Below are 15,308 nucleotides of genomic sequence, written 5' to 3'. Positions count from 1 at the left end.
TATTCAATCTTGTCCACTATTCTAGGTTCAGATGTAATTATTAAGTCTAGCCTCGATGGTTCTTCTTCATTTCTATACCTAGTGTTCTCTTGTATCCATTGTGTCATTGAATGGTCAGTAATCATCTCAAGTAGAGCATTTCCCCATGAGTCATCACCACTCTTTACTGTCATTTCTTCCCAGCAGATTTCTTTGCAATTAAAGTCGCCCATCATAACTATTCTTCCTCCGTCTTCCATTATTTTAGTTAATGCTATTTTTGTGTCCTCTAACATACTTTTATGTTCACTCTCCTCCCATGAGGCTGTTTTCGGAGGCACATAATTGATCACAAATTTTCTGCTCTTTATCTCGGTCTTCCACTTCTATCATAATCATCTCTACTGTATTCTTTCCATATATGACACCTTTCACGTTTATATCCTTCTTAGTCAGGAACATAACTCCACCCCCTTGTTTTTTCTCTCTGTTTCTAATCCAATAATTGTATGTATCATGTCCTACACTGTTGGGTGGTAGTGGGCCTTTTAATTTTGTTTCTACAATTCCCATTATGTCCGGTTCTTTTTCTTTCAAATAATCATTCAGTTCATTCAATCCTGTTATCAATCCATCTATATTTGTGTAAGACACTCTTAGTTTTCTGCCACTTCCATTGTGTTCTCTGTTTCCCTTATGTTTTTCTTTAGTATGTCGAACTGCTTTATTTTCATGTTCACTACTCTCCAATAGAATCTCTCTTTCTCTGACTCCGTTCTTTCCTCGTTTTTTGCCTTAGCTTCAAGTCTTTTCTGTTTTTCTGCCTCTCTTTCCTCCTTATTCATTTCTCTTTTTATCCATACCTTTTTATATTGATCATTTGTTGCTAGTTTCCCTGTCTTGGATAGAATTTTCTCTGCCGTTGTTTGTGACCTGAATTTAATCTTAATTGGTCTGGTCTTATCTGTACTATATTTTCCGAGTCTGAATTTTTCCTCAATTTCCTTTATAATTTCTGGTTCATCTTCCTGGACTAATTTTAATAAACTGCTTACCCTTTCATTTTCCTCCTTGATTCTTGCGGTTCTATCTGGGTTATGTTTCTCTTCCATTCCTAATATAATTATACATTTCTTTTTGTCAGCTAATTCTCTTACTATATTCTCCTTCTGTCTCATCACTTTAATAACTGAGTCTTCATTATGTTCTTTCAATTGCTGTTTGACTATGTCAGTGAATGAAACCTTATTCCCTTCTTGAGTTATTCTCCAATTTTTAGCTTCTGTAGCTATCGTTTCTCTGTTTTCTTTACTATTCTTCTTCAATTTCTCATTCTCCTCCTTTACATTTCCTAACTGTCTTTTTAGGTCCTCTACTTCTTCAGTTAAGTTTCTGTTAGCCTTCTCTAGTTGTTCCAACCTTTCAATTCTCTGCCCAATGGAGTCTACATTACCTAACTTACGTTCCAAGTCCTCGATCACCTTATCAACTCTCTCCTCTAGTCTTATCAGTCGGGGGGGGGTTGTGTCCCCCCCACCCTCTTTAAATCCCTGGAACATATTCTCGTCACTTTCTACTGTATTGCTCCTCTCTATACTTCTAATCTTTACATTTTTATTTGCCATTTCGTCATCACTGAGCTGGTCCGGTGGTCGTTTCATGTTGACCTTACGCCCGTCTGCCTGGGCCAAGTCCTCCACATCCTCATTTCCTTCCATTTCCCCAGCAATCCCTCCCCTTCTCCTCTTTTCCTACTTACCTACTGCCCCACGAGCAATTTCCCCCACCCTGCAAATACAAAAAGGCACTTCTCTTTGCGTTGGGATCCACAATCTGCACTTTTCTTCAGAACGTTCTTCAAGCCGTCCGTTCGTTGAAAGTGTGTGTGTGTGTATGCGTGCACATTATATATAACTAATTCTAACTTTTTTTTTCTTTACAGCAACAAGGGAGTCAGTCACTCAGCAGTCTTGTTGAGGAGAATAGAGGAAGTCGTCCTAGACCAAAGGCTAGTGAGAGCCAACATATCCCAAGGACATGGGTCAGAGTCATCCTTCTCCACCTCCTCCTTGTGATGAAGAGAATGCAAAAACAGAGGACATTGCCACTGATAACAGACAACATTTAAACCCTCCTGCTTGTTATCCAAGGGATTATTTGAATAATAGTCTGCATGATCATGGAGCACAGTATAATCCAGGGCCAGTATTATCATCAAGGCCTCATTACCCTGAACTTCAACCCTATACTGAAAATCCAGGTCATGTACTGGTAAAGAGAGGGGCTCACTCAGATCCATCATTAAAAGGTACACATGAAAACAAACCAGGTCGGAGCCATCTTAGTGTAGAGACCCTTGTGAAGGCATTAATTCAGATGAATGGCTACCGGAGTACCTCAACAATATTGGGTAGACATGTGAAGCACTCTTCAAAGACAGTTGTAAAACTAGTTAATGAACATCCAGATATTTTTGGTTCTATAAAGAATGAGGCTGACAGTGACACTCAGATTGAACTTAGACTCAAGCTTTTGGTTTGTGAGCAGTTTGCTCAGAGTAGTTGCAAAAGTCCAAAAGATTGCTTTCACCTGCATATGTGTAAGTTTTTTGCCCTTGGTACATGTAAAAGAGAGGTATGCAGCTTTGGACATAACTTGACGACTGATCATAATATGAAAGTACTGAAAAAGTTTCACCTTCATGAGATAAATAATTGTTCAGTCCTTCAGGAATTAGCTAAGAAAAGTGTTGAAGGTTCCTTTGCTCCTAGAATCTGTGCATCTTATAATGGAGGAAGTTGCCATAAGCCTGATATGGAATGTAGTGCTCTTCATATATGTCATGCATATGTTTACAGTAATCGACTTTGTAAAGGAACTTGCCTCTTGGGACATGATATATTTGCTCGACATTGTGTGAAGTTGTTGAACAAGTATGGACTATCAACAAATGAAGCAGCAAGGGACATCTTTCAAAAACTTAATCCAGGACCACCACCAACCCCAAAGAAACTGAAGACACCAGTAAAGTCAAATAGAACAAAAACAGCTCGTGAAAGATCAGAATCAAGTGAGACTTCATCCACAAGTGATAACAGTAGTGAAGATGAGGATGAAAATTCAGAAAAAGCCCAAAGAAAGAACAGGAAAAGCAAATCTAAAAGAAAAAATCCAAACTTTATTCCTGACAAGACTCAAAAGAAGAAAGAACAGGACAATGATAAGAAAAGTAAGATCAAAACACTGTACTCTTACAACCTCTGTGGAGATGTACCTATTCCAGGAATATGCACATATTCTCTTGTTGGTAAATGTTTCAATGAAAAGAAAGGATGCCAACGTCTTCATTCCAAGAGCTCTGTGCAATGGCAAGTACAGATTAGTAATTCCTGGTACAATTTACGTGCTTTTCAAGGCAAAATTATTGAAGGTGCATACAGAGATGTCAATCAGGATGGAATTACCCTTCCCCCTCCAGAACCAAGTAAGGTTGACAAAGAAACGCAGGAATTAATGGCTTTGCTTGGCACTACTGACATTAAGGTTGACTTTCAAGATATGACTATGCAAAAAGCTTCAAATGAGAAGTGTTATATAAGGAGAATTACTTCTTTTCCAAAAACTGGGGATGTGGTATTTTTCCAATGGTTCTTTTATGATGATCAGAAGTGGATTAAGTATGGAGCTGTCGACTCAAAAGGAAGAACAGATCTAGTGAGTAACATAACATCAGATGACATAGAGAGAACATATCTAAAAGATAGTAATCAAACAATCCAATTCAAGAATGAGAAATTTGAATATGAAATAGATTTTAAAAAGATGAGTCAAAGAAACCTACAAACAAAAACAGAGAGACCCATTAGGCGTAGACCCTTAATTCAAAGAAACCTTGGAGGGAAAAGCAACATTGATGAGGATATTCCAACCAATTGGGAAAAAATGTCAGATAGTGAAATGTACAAGTTAGTGCCTGTGATAAATTCAGAGGAGCGCATTAGTGTTTTGAGGATGTTCAAACTAACCCTGCCAACTGCAGAAGTGGTGTCCATTGAACGAGTCCAGAGTCCTTTTCTGTATAAAGCATTTATCAATAAGAAGAAAGAATTTTCTTTGAAATATAACGAAGAGGAGATTAATATACAGCAACTATTTCATGGGACCAAACCAGAATATGTACAAGCGATTTGCATGGAAAATTTTGACTGGAGGTTGCATGGAACAAGTAATGGCAATGCCTTTGGAAGAGGGACATACTTTTCAAACAGGTTAGTTTATCTATTATTACTAGAACAATAAGCATTGTGTAATTTCAGATATGTATGTAATTGGTAGTTGCCAACAAGTATATCAAAAGAAACAGCATGTGAGGTTGGACCCTTTATTAGTATGATTTTTCACTTGCTAGAGCTTTATCAAGTAGTTGATAAAGCTATGGCAAGCAAAGCATTATACTAATAAAGGCTTTACTAGACATGGTGTTTCTTTTGATAATTTCAGATATGGCTCAAATTAGATATCCACCACATTAACCCATACTGTCAGTCAGAATAAACATGTTAATCTATCTATATCTACAGGGTACATACATTAATAGTTTTGTTTTTTAAGGTCACACAAAAGTCAGTTTAGTTGAAAATGCATTTATTGCAAAAAAGAAAACAGACTCTGTATCAGCACACTTCTGGTGTCCCATTACTTGATGAATCTGCCCTTGGCATCAATGATTTCCTGACCACACTCTCAAAACCTAGCACAGGCCTTCTTCACAACCTCCTTGGAGAGATTGGCGAAGACAACCTTGATCCAACTGATCAGATCATCCTTACTCTTGCATGGGTTGAGGTATATCGGTCAACTGCGCCCCATACAAAATAGTCCATAGGGTTGAGGTAGGTGAGTTAGGTGACCACACATCAGTGGCAATAAAATCACAGAAATTGTCGAGAGCCATATCTGAGATTTTCTAGAAGTGTGACATGGTGCCGAGTCCTGTTGCCACATGTAGGGTCTACCAGCAACTACTTCCTCAATCCACGTCTTTACATGGGTCTGTAGGATGTCGATGTACAGTTCGGTGCTCACCCTAAACCCCTGGGGAAAGAAGGATGAGGGCATGACTTGACCCTTGCTGCAGACTACCCCAAACACCATGACAGTTGCAGGAAACTTGGTTTTCATGACTCTTGGCACATCTTTGGGACAGACAGCCAACTTCCTGTTGTTCTGAGAGTTGTGGGTCTGGTCCTGGCAGAAGTTCTTTTTGTATGAAAAGAACCAAAGCATGTCATTCTCTAGAGGGTACTTCAGTTAGTTGAGCATCTTGCTCTTCTTGAAGTGGTTCTCTGCATCTTTGCAGAGAGGAATTGACCCTTACACATCTTGTATGTCTTGTATCTGATATCTTCATGCAAACACTTCCTTAAGGTGCCCTCAGACACTTGCAGCTCTCTGGTAATGGGCTTTATGGAGTGGCTGGGTTCTTCATCAACCATGGCTTGCAATTGAGTGACAAATTCAGCATCCCTGATGGTGTCCAATTGTTGAGAATGAAGTTTCCTCTCAGCAACACCTTAATAATCGTAGTCAGAAGAAATCAACTCCCTCCTGACAGTCCTGACAAACTCTTCAGTCACTTTTAGCAGTTCTGAGATCTTGCTGCTGCTGCTGTGTCCAGTGGAGATTACCATAAGTATCACATGCCTTTTCCATATATGAGGAAATGAAAAGCTCTCCATGGACGCAAGGTGTTGCTGGGACCAAGTCTCGACATATACTGATCAGTTGCCTTTGTTTTGATTGGTGTGGTTACCCACGTCGTTCCACACTGTGTCCATGAACCAACAAAATAATTACCGTACACACCCTGTATATACTGAGGGCTTTTACCCCCTTATAAGGGAAGTAGCCAAGTCAGAGGCATGTACCTATTCCTACCCATTTCACTCCCACCCCTCCTCTCTCAGCTCCTCATGGATAACAGGTCATCCCTGCATCTGCCAACTGCCCTGGGTCAATCGCAATGCAGCAAAACACGATACATCCAGAGCAAGGCTGCTTCGCCTAATTGGCGACTCCCCCCCCTCTGTCCCCTTATGCACTGTCTAACCCCCTATCCCTCCCTTCCTTGCATAACAGTATCATCCATACACAGTCATTCTCTACTCATCCCTATCTCCTGCTTTCTCCCTTCTTTGCTCAGTGCCCCCTTCATTCCATCCATCCATCTCATCCTTGGTCATCCCCTCAAGTTCAATCCCTCCACCTCTGCCTTTCACACTTCTTTTACTAATCTATCATCTCTCATTCTTTCCATGTATCCAAACCCTTCCAATAATCTTTCATCAACTCTGTCTGCCATCTCCTTTTCCATTCACACTCTCCTTTTCACCTTGTTTCTCACTCTATCCAACCTAGTAACCTCTACCATACTTCAGACATTTAATCTCAAACACATTTAAACTTTTCCTCTCTGCCTCTCTTCAATCCCAAGTCTGCTCCATACAATGCCATTGACACAATCACCCCTTCATACAATCCTCACTTATGTAACCATTCCCAGGTAGAGGGTGGTTGATTGGCATTAATGGACTATGTATTTGTATTGAGGAAAAGAGTAGGAAGAGTTTTGGATGTCCACGTTTTTAGAGGAGAGGTGGAGAAAGGTGAAAAGGGAGGAAGATAGAGAGGTGCTTAGAGCAAACTGTTTAAATGAGAAGGAAAAGGAACAGGAGTACAAGGAGAAGCTGAGAGAAGTGTGGGAGGTGGTGAAGGAGAGAGTAGAAGTAGGTGTGGAAGAGGAATGGGGATGTTTCAAGGAGGAAGTGACAAGGAGGATGGGAGGGAATATGAAGGAAAGGTAATGAATGGTGGGATGATAAAGTGAAGAAGGTAGTAGAAGAGAAGTAGTGAACTTTCAGGGACTGGTTGCAAAGTAGGATGAGAGAAAAATATGAGAAATAAAAAGAAAAAAAGAGAAGCAAAACAAATTATAAAGGAGGCAAAAAGATGAGCAGATGTAAAATGAGGGAGGAGTATGATGGAAATTTTTGAGAGGAAATCACAAGAGGAAGGGGAGGCGAGTCAAAAAAGAAAAAGTAAAAGATGCAGATGGACAGATCTTAACAGAAGAGGAGGCAGTAAGGGGGAGATGGGAATAGTATTTTATAGAGCTATTGGATGTGGAGGAGGATAGGGAGCGATTGGTGGTAGCAGCAGGAGGTGCTAAAAAAATTACCGTGGTGGGAGAGGTAAATGGAGGAAAAATAAGAAAAGATGAGATGGAAGTAGTTCTGAATTTGATGTGTCACAATCTGTCATGTTTTATATTTATTGTACCAAGTCCAACCACAACATGAACAAGTCCTATGAATTCACAGCCAAGTGTGCTATTTCCCTTTTATAACTGATAATGTTGCCCTCACTGGGAAAATATAAAAGGTGATCTATAAAAATGCTAAATTTACTTATGCATGATGCAAGGGTTTTGAACAAGGGTATGCTTGTGTGTTAAAGCACACAACACTTTTTATATATGTGGAACACTTACAAGTGCCAATGGCAGGTGCCATTGTCTATATCTATAAGCCTGGCTTCACACATTCCTTTCACTTTATTTTTGCATGAAGAAGGTTTACAAAATATCATTAGCTACCTATCTGAATCTTGCTTAGGACTAAGTGCATATAGTAATGGCACTACTTCCGTATGCCATTGTTGATGTTGGGACCTCTGACCTCCGTGCATTTTAGCCATTCCATGTACTCCTCCACTGAACTTTGCAGCATTTGTGTCTGTAAACTGGAATCTATATTTTAGTTTATATTTTTTATGGTCCTATATCTCATTATCGAGCTTTAGATAGCTCAAGTGTGACCAAATCCAACATACAGTAGATATACATCATGGAGCCACAAGATATCAAGTAAGGGGGGTTACAAAATTATATAACTCATAGGGATACATGGATGAGCATTACCATAACTTACATAAGCTATTGCTTGACACTTAGCGTGTTTTACATAACCTACTACATAACGCATCTCTGTGACGATGAGAACAGGTAAGGCACCTGGGTTAGATGGATGTCATGCAGAGTATCTGAAGGAATGAGGTACAATAATAGTGAACTGGCTAGTGAAGTTGTTTAATAAATGTCTAATGGAGGGTAGAATACCTGAGGACTGGAAAAGTGCTTGTATAGTTGCACTACAATATCCTACGTGTTACAAATATTTTGGTAGTATTAACAAAGCTATAATAATGTTTATGTGTCATATGTGTACTGATTGGTCCCCTTAACCCCTACATATGTTGTCTGTGTAACTTAGTGTAGAAAATCAGTCTAATGAGGACCACAATGGAAATAAGCTTACATGCTTTTTTGTGTTATCCTCGGCAATTGTAATTGTTATTTCGAACTATGTGTTCTTGTCATTATCTGCACTTCATGTATATTGATTCTTTGCCAAATAAACTTACTTAAATGTTAATGTAGTAGTTACAGAGGGATCAGTTTGTTGAGTGTAATTGGGAAGGCTTATGGGGGGTTTTGAGAGGATTAGGAGAGGTACAGAGAGGGTAATTGGTAAGGAACAGTATGGGTTTGGAAAGGTAGAGGTTGTGTGGATCAGATTTTTGTGGTAAGGCAGATACGTGAGAAAGCTTTAGGAAAAGGTAAGGATGTTTTTTGGGCCTTTATAGATTTGGAAAAGTTTTATGACAGGGTATATAGGAAGGCACTATGGAAGGTTTTGCAGATATATGGGATTGGGGGAGAGCTGTTATTTTTATGAGAGTGGTAAAGCCTGTGTTAGTATGTGAAATGAAGAGAGCGAGTGGTTTGAGGTAAAGGTAGGACTGCATCAGGAATGTGACACATCACCATGGCTGTTCATCGTGTACATGGATGGGGTGGTGCGTGAGGTAAAAGTGAGAGTAATGGGCATGGGACTGGAGGTGTGAAAGAAAATGGAGAAAAGTGGGTGGTGAGCCAGTTGTTGTTTGCTGACGACACTGCACTTGTTGCAGGATCAAAGGAAGGATTAAGGGGGTTAGTGACAGAGTTTGGAAAAGTATGCAATAGGAGAAAGTTGGAGATAAATGTGGGTAAATGTAAGGTGGTGAGATGTACAAGGGTAAAGGGTGGCAGTGAGTTGGAAATAAGTCTAAGAGGAGAGAGGCTGGAGGAAGTGGATAGCTTTAGGTATTCGGGGTCACATGTGGCAGGAAAGGTAGGAGTAGAAGTGGAGGTAAATTGTAGATTGAGAGAAGCAAGTAAATGCCTTGGAGTATTAAAAAGTGTTTGAAACATTTTAGTACCTGTCACGTCCTTATCATGAATAGAATCCTGTGGTTGTGCTGTGTCATGCACTTGTGTAAATAAAGTCTCCTGTTTGTATTTGTAAGGCATGCCTTGCGTGAATATGATGTGTTGTGTATTACCATTAATGTTGTTATTGTCACTTGTGGAAAGAAATTTTGTATATATTTCATTATTCACATGTGTGTATATCAAAATGTATGCCATAAAGTAAGCCATTGTGCAATACCCGCCTGTTGTTCTGTCAGATGATGCCAAACTCAGAAAACATTACATAATTTAGTGCTAAAACATGTTCTTCTTTCCCATTGGTTAGACATAGCTGAAAAAAAAAAAAAAAAAAAAAAAGGTAGTTATAAAAGAGACCTGAAAAAAAAAAATCTGCACAGAGTGGTAGACATCTGGAACAAACTGGACAAAACAATAGTGTGTGCAAAAAACATACACGAATTTAAGAGCAAACTAGACACTGCAAGATACAAAGACAGGATACTATGAACATATCTCCCCTTCCTGTAAGATACAACTAGGTAAATTCACATACCAACTGGTTCACTTCCCACATCCTTCCCTCCAAACCTACTTAAATCCATCACAAGTACTGGCTTTGGACAACAGAAACTAGTAACCATCTTTAAGCAATTCATTAGAACCGCCCACAACAGCTTGATTCCCAACAGTCAGCAAGATGATTACCTACAATCACAACAGAATAGATCATTGAGATTATAACAGGATGGATTAGAACTACCCCAATTGGACACCTGCATACAGGAACTGAAATCCAGCCCATATAACATGAAATGAAAATTATGGGAACACAATTCTATGCCAGAATCCTTAACAACATACATCAAGGGGTGTGCAACCTTTTTAAGTGCACATGCCAAAATCATCCAATCTTCAGTGCACAAAGTTTCTCATGTGCCAACTGCAATTGCTGGGAACATAATACCTATGGTCTTTTAAATACTGGAGGAACCTTTTCAAATAGAAAAAGATGCTGGAGAGGTAAAATTATGTAAGTGATTTGTAAGTCATTTCAGATTGAATGAATCTAAAATTTAGTAAAGTAATTTTTCCTTATGTCATTTTTTTCTTTATGTGCAATCCTAGCTGTCAAATATAGTCACACAATTCAAGAAACAGTTTTCAACATCAGAAAAAATAGACATTCTTCAATTCACATAGTTTTAACAGAAATTAAAGTTTACAGCAAATATGCTGAACAGATGGCTTCACCAACTTTTGATATGATATTTATAATGAGGTCATTGAAAATGAAATAATAATTTCAGATAGCCTTTTGTGGTGTGACATTTGTATTTCATTAATATTTAAGTTTGAACCATCATGTAGCTGAACATGGATTATGGTTACCAATAATTTAATTTTTTACAAAATATGAAAGACTACATAGAATTATGGTAAAGAAGTCACACCACAACTAACCACCTGGTGAATGATGTAACAACTACAACCAGTGTTCCCATGAACTTTTGCCAAAACTGTCATGTGCAGGGCTTCAGAGTTACTGTTTTGTATTTCAACTCGACAAAATATGATTTGATCAATTATAATTGATGATTCAGTTTAACATTGTGAACTCCCCCTAACAGGAGGCTAGGACAGTGCCCCATATAGAGGACTTTGTAGTTTGGAATTTAATAGACCATGCCCTTGGTCCAACTTGTTCCCAGCAGGGTTCAAACTGCCATCACCTTGACCACCATTGCAAGTAGTGACACTAGCCTCCTTAGCCAGCAACCATCTTGATAAATTATACACACCCACACACACACATTCGTTGGATGGACAGCGAAGATTGGAGTTCCGAAGAAAAAAATGAAATTTTCGTGGATCTCAACATCAAGGAAGTACCTTATTGTATTTACAAGGAAGGGGAAAGCTCGTGGTGTAGTGGGAAGGTGAGGAAAAAGGAGAAGGGGAGGGATTACTGAGGGAAATGGAAGGAAATAAGGAAGGAGAGGACTTCTTGGTCCAGGCAGGCAGACACCAGATAAACAAACATCAATTTAGTGATGAAGGGACTAACAAAATTGTAGAGATTAGAAATATAGATAAGAGCAGCACAATGGAAGGTAAGGATAATAATTTCCAGGGATTTAATGAGGGGGGAGGGGATGCCAACCTCCCCCGATTAGCAAGACTAGAGGAAAAACTTGAGAAAATGACCGAACATTGGGAGAGTAGGTTTGGTAAAATGGCAGAGATTGCGCAGAGAGTTGACAAATTGGAAGAATTAGAGAAGGTGAACATAAACCTAACTAAAGAAATAGAAGAATTAAAAAGACAGTTAAAAGAAGTAAAAGATGAGAATGAGGAATTGAAGAAGAACAAAGAAAATAAAGAGTAGCAAAAGAAGCACAGGGTTGGAAAAAAATCCAAGAGAACAGTAAAGTTGCATTTACTGACGTAATTAAACAGGAAATGAAAGAAACTGAAGACTCAGTTATTAAAGTGAGGAGACAGAAGGAGAATATAGTAAGAGACTTAGCAGATAAAAAGAAATGTATAATTATGTTAGGAATGGAAGAGAAGTATGATCTTAATAGAACCATAAGAATCAAAGAGGAAAAAGAAAAAGTAAGCAGTTTACTAGAATTAGTTCAGGAATATGAACCTGAAATCATGAAACAAATTGAAGAGATGTATAGACTTGAAAAATATAGTACAGATAAGACCAGACAAATTCAGATTAAATTCAGGTCACAAACGACAGCAGAGAATATCTTGGCAAAAACAGGGAAACTAGTAAGCAGTGAACAATATAAAAAGGTATGGATAAAAAGAGAAATGAATAGAGAGAAAAGAGAGGAGGAAAAAATGAAAAGACAAGAAGCTAAGGAAAAAAAAAAAAACGAGAACAGAACAGAGACAGAAAAAGAGAAATTCTATTGGAGAGTAGTGAATATGAAAGTGTGGAGATGGACCATACCAGTGATTCATTATTTCATTCCTTGTTACTTCTATCTCTTTCATGGGGGGACTTTCTCCTCCCACTCGATATCTCTAGGTTGTATGTTCTCCCTCGTAAACACTGATTTAAAATGCTTGTTCATAATTTCTGCCATTTCTATTTCCTCAGTGTTTTCAACTCCCCCTTGCCCTTGTTTCTCTAATTCTTGTTTATTTAGATTTACCTAATTGCAGTATACAGGAAAGGAGCAACACTTATTGGGTCTCATTTCCCATCCTCTAATTTTTTATCAAACCTAACCTGAAAGGGTCTGAGGCAGCTAGTAGCAGAGTTCAAGAAGGTACGTGAGTGGGCAAAAGAAAGGTACTTAGATGTACACAGAGAGAGGGTGGCTGTGAATTGGATGTAAGTTAAAGGAGAGCAAATGGAGGAAATAAAGATGTGTAAGTATGTAGGGTCACATGTAGGAGGGAATTGAAAAGTTGGGGTAGTAAGGGAGGCAAGTAAACATTATGGGGAAATGAAGTCTCATTAATTTATATAATGTATTTAATTTTTCTTCTTCTTTCAGTGCTGCCGTTTCCCTTGGATATTGCACAGCAGACCAAAGCAATCAGAAGGTCATGTTTGTTGCACAGGTCATTATTGGCAAGGTGACAGATGGAAACTCTGCATTGACAAGACCCCCTGCAGGCTTTGATACAACCGTAAATAGTACAGCAGCCCCAAGTATTTTTGTGAAATATGATAAACAAGAATATTACCCAGAATACATCATAAAGTTCAAAAATTAGGTTTAGATGAAACCTGCAAGGAATAGTTTGTACATTCACATGTATATAATTTTACACTATAAATTAGTTTTTGTACATACATGACATACCAAAAGGCCTTTTCCCCCTGCCAATCTTTGTAACAAATGGATTTTTCAAACCTGTAAGTTAACTTTCCATAGCTGCATGTTTTGATACTACTTTGCTGTAAAACATAATACCTTTCCTCCACCCATTTATTTGTGCAGTGTGACAATGAAATATCGAAGTTCTTCATAGTCTAGTAGAAATTATTTATATATTTTTAAGGTATTCCCAATGCACACCAGATTCTTCCTGTAAATTTGAACCATATATTAATGTGTTGTATTTACCTAGTTGTATTTTATGGGAATGGGAGCTATGCTCGTGGTGTCCTGTCTCCATATCTCATTTTATCTAGACTGTTTTTAAGTTCGTGTATCGTTTTTGTACACTCCACATTCTCATCCAAACTGTTCCAAACGTCTATTATCCTGTGGGGAAAGCTGTTCTTTTTCAGGTCTCTTCTATAATTGTCTTTCTTGATTTTCTTTCCATGTCCTCTTGTATCTCTACTATCCCATTTTATTAATTCCTCTCTCAATAATTTCCATGCCTTTCATGATTCTATAGTTATCAAGTCTCCTCTCTCTTCTTTGCTCTAATGTCTGTAGCTCGAATTTTGCCAGCCTCTCCTCATAAAATAGTTCTGAGAGCATTGGTGATAATTTCGTAATTGCTCTTTGTATTCTTTCAAGTTTTGTTATACTTTTTTTTTTTTTTTTTTCTTAGTGACCACGTCGTCGCTGCATACTCCAATTTTGGTCTTATCAAAGTGACAAGTATTTTCTTCACCATTTCTTCATCCAGATATGTAAATGCCACATTGATTGATCTTATTAAATCATGTTTCTCCAAAAATTTTATTCATATGTTTCTCTGGGGACAAATTCATAATAATGACTCCTTCTCTTTTTCCACTTTTTTAATTTCTTCCTCGCCCAATGTGTATGATCCCACTATTCTTTTTTGCTTCTTCCAAATTCCATTATACTACACTTCTTAATGTTGAATTCCATCTAGAAATTGCTACTCCATTCCCATACTTTATTGAGATCACTCTACAGTGACACAATCTTCATCGGTGTTCACTTTTTTCAACATTTTTGCATCGTCTGTGAAGAAGCTTATATAACTTTCAATTCCTTCGCCCATGTCATTAATATATATAGCAAACATTATTGGGGCCAAAACTGTTCCATGTGGAACTCCACTAATCACCTCATCCCAATTGGAATGTTTGTCTCTTATCACCACTCTCATTTTCTTTTCATGCAAGATGTCTTCCATCCACTTAAGTAGTTTACCCTGTATTCCTCCTGTAGTTTCTAATTTCTTTAGCAACTTCTTATGTGGCACCTTATCAAAAGCTTTTTTCAGGTCTAGAAATGCACAATCAGACCATCTCTTTCCTGTATTATATCTATTAGTCCTGAAAAGAAACACGTCAAGTTTGTGACATGATCTTCCTTGTCTAAATCCAAACTACCTCGGATTTAGTACATTGTTTTTTGTTTTTTCCCTCCAAATGCTTTACCCATCTAATTTTGATCATTCACAAATTTTTGCTACCATACTCGTAAGAGAGACTGGTCTATAGTTTGTAGGGTCTTCTTTGTTTCCCCCCTTATATATTGGTACTATATTTCCTCTTTTCAAACTTCTGGAACTTTTCCTTCCTGCAATGAACTGCTTATTATAGGAGTATGCATTTTGTCTGTTAGTTTGTCCCTGCATTCTCTCAAAATCCAGTTTGCCATTTCATCTGGACCATGCGATTTTCTGACATCAAGATTACTCAAGTTATTCATTATTACATTCCTTGTTATTTCTGTCTCTTTCATAGGGGGGACTTTCTCCTCCCACTCGATATTTCTAAGTTGTATGTTCTCCCTTGTAAACACTGATTTAAAATGCTTGTTCATAATTTCTGCCATTTCTATTTCCTTTGTGTATTCTATTCCTCCTTGTAGTTTCACTAATTCTTGTTTGTTTTTCAGTTTGTTGCTTACAAATTATAAAATAGTTTTGGTTGATCTTTACATTTTTCTATGACATCTATTTCGTATTTTCTCTTTTCCTCTCTGCACACTTGTACATATTGGTTTCTATAACTGGTATATATTTTCCATTTTTCGTTTTTTTGTCTTTCCTCAATTTTATCCAAGCTTCATTCCTTTTATCTTTTAACTCGCTACATCTTTTGTTGTAC

The 15,308-nt window shown here is 38.0% G+C and overlaps 1 pseudogene; it reads left to right on the top strand.

Annotated features, from left to right (window-relative positions):
- LOC143040476 (uncharacterized) overlaps nucleotides 1-15,308 on the top strand; it is an 80,017-nt pseudogene that overhangs the window by 27,111 nt on the left and 37,598 nt on the right.

This window comes from Oratosquilla oratoria, chromosome 28, assembly GCF_046742065.1.
Source record: "Oratosquilla oratoria isolate Oo_2021 chromosome 28, ASM4674206v1, whole genome shotgun sequence".
Taxonomy (NCBI): Eukaryota; Metazoa; Arthropoda; class Malacostraca; order Stomatopoda; family Squillidae; genus Oratosquilla; species Oratosquilla oratoria.
Note: the sequence above shows the minus strand (reverse complement) of the source record. Positions and strands in the feature narration are given on the sequence as shown.